Here is a 5,403-nt window from a genome sequence, read left to right on the forward strand (position 1 = left end):
AAGAAATGCTTCCCAGGGCAGCCGTGTTATACTTGCCAGCCCTTCTGTGTAACTAATGTTAGCCTGTTTGCAAGGGTAGTTTGTGAAGACGCCAGATGTTGCTGTATAAGCAAGATATAACAAAATTATGTTGTTGTATAAGCAAGATATGAATGAAATATATTTAAATTTATGACAAATTTGTAGTCAAACACATCTAATAATAAAATTTAAAGTTGAAATATCTAATTTAAAAAGAATCGTTCAAATATTTTACATTTTTTGAACATTCACATTTTAGAGTCATATTATATCATTTTAAACACAAAATAAAAATTTGAATATATCTGAAGACTTTCTGATTATAGAAAATCAAATCGGATACAAATTTATCTTACACCATATTTTAAAAAATGAATAAGATTATTATCAACAAATACATTCAAATTTGAAACGTATATATACATTCAATTTTTATTACTTAAAACATTTTGTATCAGTTTACCTTACTTAAAACAGAAGTCACAACTTTGATTCATGTGTGATTTTTTTTTTTTAAAATGGACCTAATAGACTTATTTCTAGAGAGTAATGTTACATTTAATCCCTAATATTATCATTTAAATTTTGGGAATACCAGAAATTTTTATTGGGCTATCAATAATTGGATTTAAAGAATAAATGATCCATTGAATTTATAAATAATATAAATTAAATAGATATAATTTAATGTTGTAATACTATACCTCCATATGTTAAATATTTAAATATTTGTCGATGTTAACTTTTAAAATTATAAAGATTTTTTTTTTAAAATAACAAAAATCATATTATCTAACAATGATTAATCTCTACTACCTTAAACCAATAAAAACAAATTTTAAACTATATAGTTTATTTTAAAATTAAACAAAAACTAAATGTTTAATTATTTACTCGATAATATAAATCCAATGAAGCGAAAAAATTAATTTTTAAAAAACTTTCTAAAATTGTGAAATGTTACAATATCTTTGAGTATGTCAATAAAATAATATTTTACTAATCTTTATATATATAGTTACGATTTTAATAATGAAATAATAATCCGAAAATATATATATAGAAGAAGATACAAATACATGTGAAAGTTTAAAACAATCTATTCAATGAAAAAAATATACCATAAACTATTATGTTTTAAAAATTGATAGACACATATATTATAATATATATCAATTTAAAATTGAAAATAAAATATTAATATAAAAATAAATGAAAACAAAAACCCGCGCGGTTGCGCGGATCGAGATCTAGTTCTATTTAAAATAAAAATTATCATGAGAGAGTTAAACTATACATCTAATAATAGTTAACTCTTTCATGGTTTAGAATTAACACAACTTTCCATATAAAATGGAACTTTTTGTTATCGTATTAAATACAAACACTATTTATTTAATTTGAAAAAATAGTTATGTTTCTTCTTAATAACACAACTTTCTTCTTACTTGAAAAAATATTACTTGAAAAAATAATACTTGAAAATTTATTTAATTTATGAAAATCCACAAATATATAGTTATGTTTCTTCTTAATAACATTTATGTCTTATACTTTAATTGTAAGCTGGATTTATTTGTCATCTAAGTTCCTGTTTCTTAGAGTTTTTAATAATTTTTAGACAAAAAAAAATTGGTCTATAAGCTAATCCTACTATATATATATTTCTTTTTTTTTAACTAAAGTTTTTTTAAAAAATGAAGTTCTCATTCTTAATGGACGATAATCTTAATCAATCATATATAGTTGTTGATAAAAATCTAATAAAATATTACAAAATCATACTTATACTTTTAAAAAGTAATAAAATAATTAAAATAAATAAAATCTGAAATATGTTTAAAACTTTTAAAACTATCTCTACTCCGCGCACTCGCGGACAACCACCTAGTTATGTTAAAATCATGTTAATATTTCTTTTACATTATACGAATATGCATTTTATTCATGCAAGTACTATTAGTAAAATGAATGGATCAAGAAAAACTCTCTTGTCATCTAGAGCTACAAATGTTTCAACTCATCTCATTTACCTGAAGAGGCTTTTAATTTCTCAGTAGAGGTTAAAACCAAAGAAAGGGCTGATGACAATACCCAAACCAAGACCTATTGCCATTATAGACGAAACCCAAGTTAGCTTCTCTGTGATCCTTGGCATCTTCTCCTTCAATGCCTCACAACAAGACCCAATAAACGCTGTGTAACTCCCCATTGCCACCACCGTACCAACCAGAAACATTATAAGAAACGCAAACCCAGCTAACCGAGACGGCAGAGCCAATGCAGGCAACACAGTCATCAGAGCATCTGGTTGTAACCCGTGAACCACTCCAGTCGCAAATGTAGCAAACCCTATTTTCTTCTTCTTGGGAGAGGCATCAAGGCCTCTTTTTCCGTTGCTACCATGCCGGTTTCTAAGGCGACACAAGGTACTACTACTTCGGAAGCTTCGTTGATTCCCATTACTCCTATGATGACAAGTGTCAACCCCACGACTCTTGTACCCCAAGTTTGCAACACTTCGATGTGGAGCCCGTCTTTGAGTAGCAGAAACAGTAAACCGAAGATGACTTGACCAGCGTCGTGCCCACATCCCCAGAGAGCTCCGACAGAAGCACTCTCCATTTTAGTGCGTCCGATCGAAAGCGGAGCTAGAGCAGCGAGGTGGTCTGGTCCTGAGAGTGTGTGTAAGCAACCAGCGAGGAAACCGGTCCAGGCACTTGTTAGCCAACCGGATTTAGCTACGCTTTGAAAGGTAGCATAAGCAGGTGTTGCAAGAAGCGGGTTAAGCAAAAGAACATCTACTGCAGAGATCAGTATCACCGTTCCAGTAGATAAGGTCTGCATAGAAACACACACACACAGATAAGCCAATGCCCTTATCAAATAGTTACAAAGTCTTAACCTTTGTAGTTACACATTGCACTTATCAAATAGTTATAAAGTCTTAACCTTTATTGTTACAGAAGCCGATTGGAACTTTTTATTAAAACACAAACACACTAGAAGTTCTTCTCTTATTAATCACTCAAATCTTTAGGTCACAAATCACAAGTAATGCTCTCACAATTCACAAGAGATGTAACAACACATGCATCTCTATTTATAAGACTAGATAACTCCTAATCCTATTAGCATAACAATCTTTCCTTATTTCCTAATCCTATTACAAAATCATATCTCACTAGGATTAGGATAGCTTGTGTCTTAAGCTATTGTCAAGCTTAATCTAAATCCAACATTCTCTCCCTTAATCTTGATTTCATCTTCACTCACAACATGAACTCCAATAAGACTTCTGATTTCCTTGAATCGAACTCTACTAAGAGCCTTTGTAAGTATGTCAGCTCTTTGTTCATTCCCCAGAACATGTTCAACTTCAATCTGCTCATACTCTACACATTCTCCGATGAAATGAAATCTCCGATGAATATGCTTACTACGACCATGGAACACCGGATTCTTAGTAAGCGAGATAGCCGACTTGTTATCAACCCTCACGATCACTTTCTTGCACACATCTCCCACAACTTCTCCCATGAGCTCTTGAAGCCATATTGCTTGCTTGGCAGCCTCCGTTGCTGCCATAAATTCAGCCTCACATGAAGACAACGCCACAATCTCTTGTTTTTGAGAGCACCAAGTAATAGGACTTTGATCAAGATAAAACACATGTCCTGTTGCTTGCCATCATCCTCATCAACATTGTGTGAGCTATCACTAAAAACAATCAGCTCCCGTGTAATCGATCGTGTATACCTGAGGCCGAGATTAGTTGTTCCGCGCAAGTACCTAAGTACTTGTTTTAAGGCCACACCATGAGAAACCTTAGGCTCTTGCATGTATCTACTAAGAACTCCCACACTGAATGAGAGATCAGGTCGAGTATGTAATAGATACCTAAGACACCCTATGCTTCTTCTAAACTCTCTCTCATCGATCCCTTTCTATTGTATTGATTTTGACAGCCGGATATTAATTTCCATGGGTACAGGCACGAGATTACAATTTGTCATACCGGCTTCCTCAAGGATTTTTCGAGCGTATCTATCTTGAGACAACACCACTCCTCCATCATACTGCAACACTTCGATGCCTAGATAATAAGTTAATCTTCCTAGATCACTCATCTCGAACTTGCTAGCCATCTCTTGTTTGAATTCAACCGTTGAAGCCAAAGAGGAACCAGTGACAAGCAAATCATCAACGTAAACACATACCATAAGAACGCCTTTCTTATCTTCTCTTCTGTATAACGAGGGTTCCTTAGAGCATCTAGTGAAACCAAACTCTTGTAGAATTCGGTTGAGTTTGATGTTCCATGCTCTAGGAGCCTGCCTAAGACCATAAAGAGCTTTTTTAAGCTTGTACACCTTATCTTCCTTTCCTTTGATCTCGAATCCTTCTGGTTGACTGACATAGACTTCTTCTTTTAGCTCTCCATGCAAGAATGCCGTTTTTACATCCAAGTGATGTACCTCCCAACCATATGAGGCTGCAAGTATGATTACTAGTCTGATGGTTTCGATCCGAGCTACAGGCACAAAGACCTCGTCATAATCAATGCCGTGCCTTTGTACGTAACCTTTTGCTACCAACCTCGCCTTATACTTACTGATACTTCCATCCGCATTCCTCTTTATTTGTAAAAACCCACTTCAAACCAATAGCTTTGAAACCCTTTGGTAGATCAACGAGTATCCAAGTGTTGTTCTTCTCCATGGAGAATATCTCATCCCTACACACATCAACCCAAACTTCAAGTTCCTTAGCTTCATTAAAATCCCAAGGCTCATTGTTTATGACCATTAGGAGTTTCTCACACTCCTCTTCGGCTAGAAGAATATAATCCTCCAGATATGATGGCTTAGATGTTGCTCAGCTTGATCGCCTTACCTCATTTTGTGTTGTTTCTTCTTCCTCTTCGTCTTCAACGTTATCATCTTCCTCATTCTCGTTACCATCCCCGTTGTCTTCACTCGTACTGACATTCTCTTGACCGCTTCCAGTGTCTGCTAGTGGCAATAGCTCTATCTCGAATGTGCTGGAGTCTTTTGCTTTCTTTGTTTTAGCCGTGTCCCAGTTCCATTGCTTTTCTTCATAAAACAATACATCGCGGCTGACTATTATCTTTTGGCTTGAAGGATCTAGTAACCTGTAGGCTTTAGAGCCCGGTTCGGTTCCTAGGTGCACCAAAGCTTTTGACCGGTCATCGAGTTTCTTTCTTCCTGCGACCTCAGTTCGAGCGTAACAAACACAGCCAAAGACTTTGAGATGGCTGAGATTAGGTCGTTTACTTCGTAATGCCTCGTATGGGGTCTGTCCGACAAGATATCTAGTTGCAATCCTATTGATCAAATAGGTTGAATGCCTTACAGCTTC

General features: G+C 34.6%; 1 pseudogene; it reads right to left on the reverse strand.

The window, feature by feature from the left end:
• Nucleotides 1–2,074: 2,074 nt before the first annotated feature.
• LOC106334303 overlaps nucleotides 2,075–5,403 on the reverse strand; it is a 5,953-nt pseudogene continuing 2,624 nt past the window's right edge.

This window comes from Brassica oleracea, chromosome C3, assembly GCF_000695525.1.
Source record: "Brassica oleracea var. oleracea cultivar TO1000 chromosome C3, BOL, whole genome shotgun sequence".
Taxonomy (NCBI): domain Eukaryota; kingdom Viridiplantae; phylum Streptophyta; class Magnoliopsida; order Brassicales; family Brassicaceae; genus Brassica; species Brassica oleracea.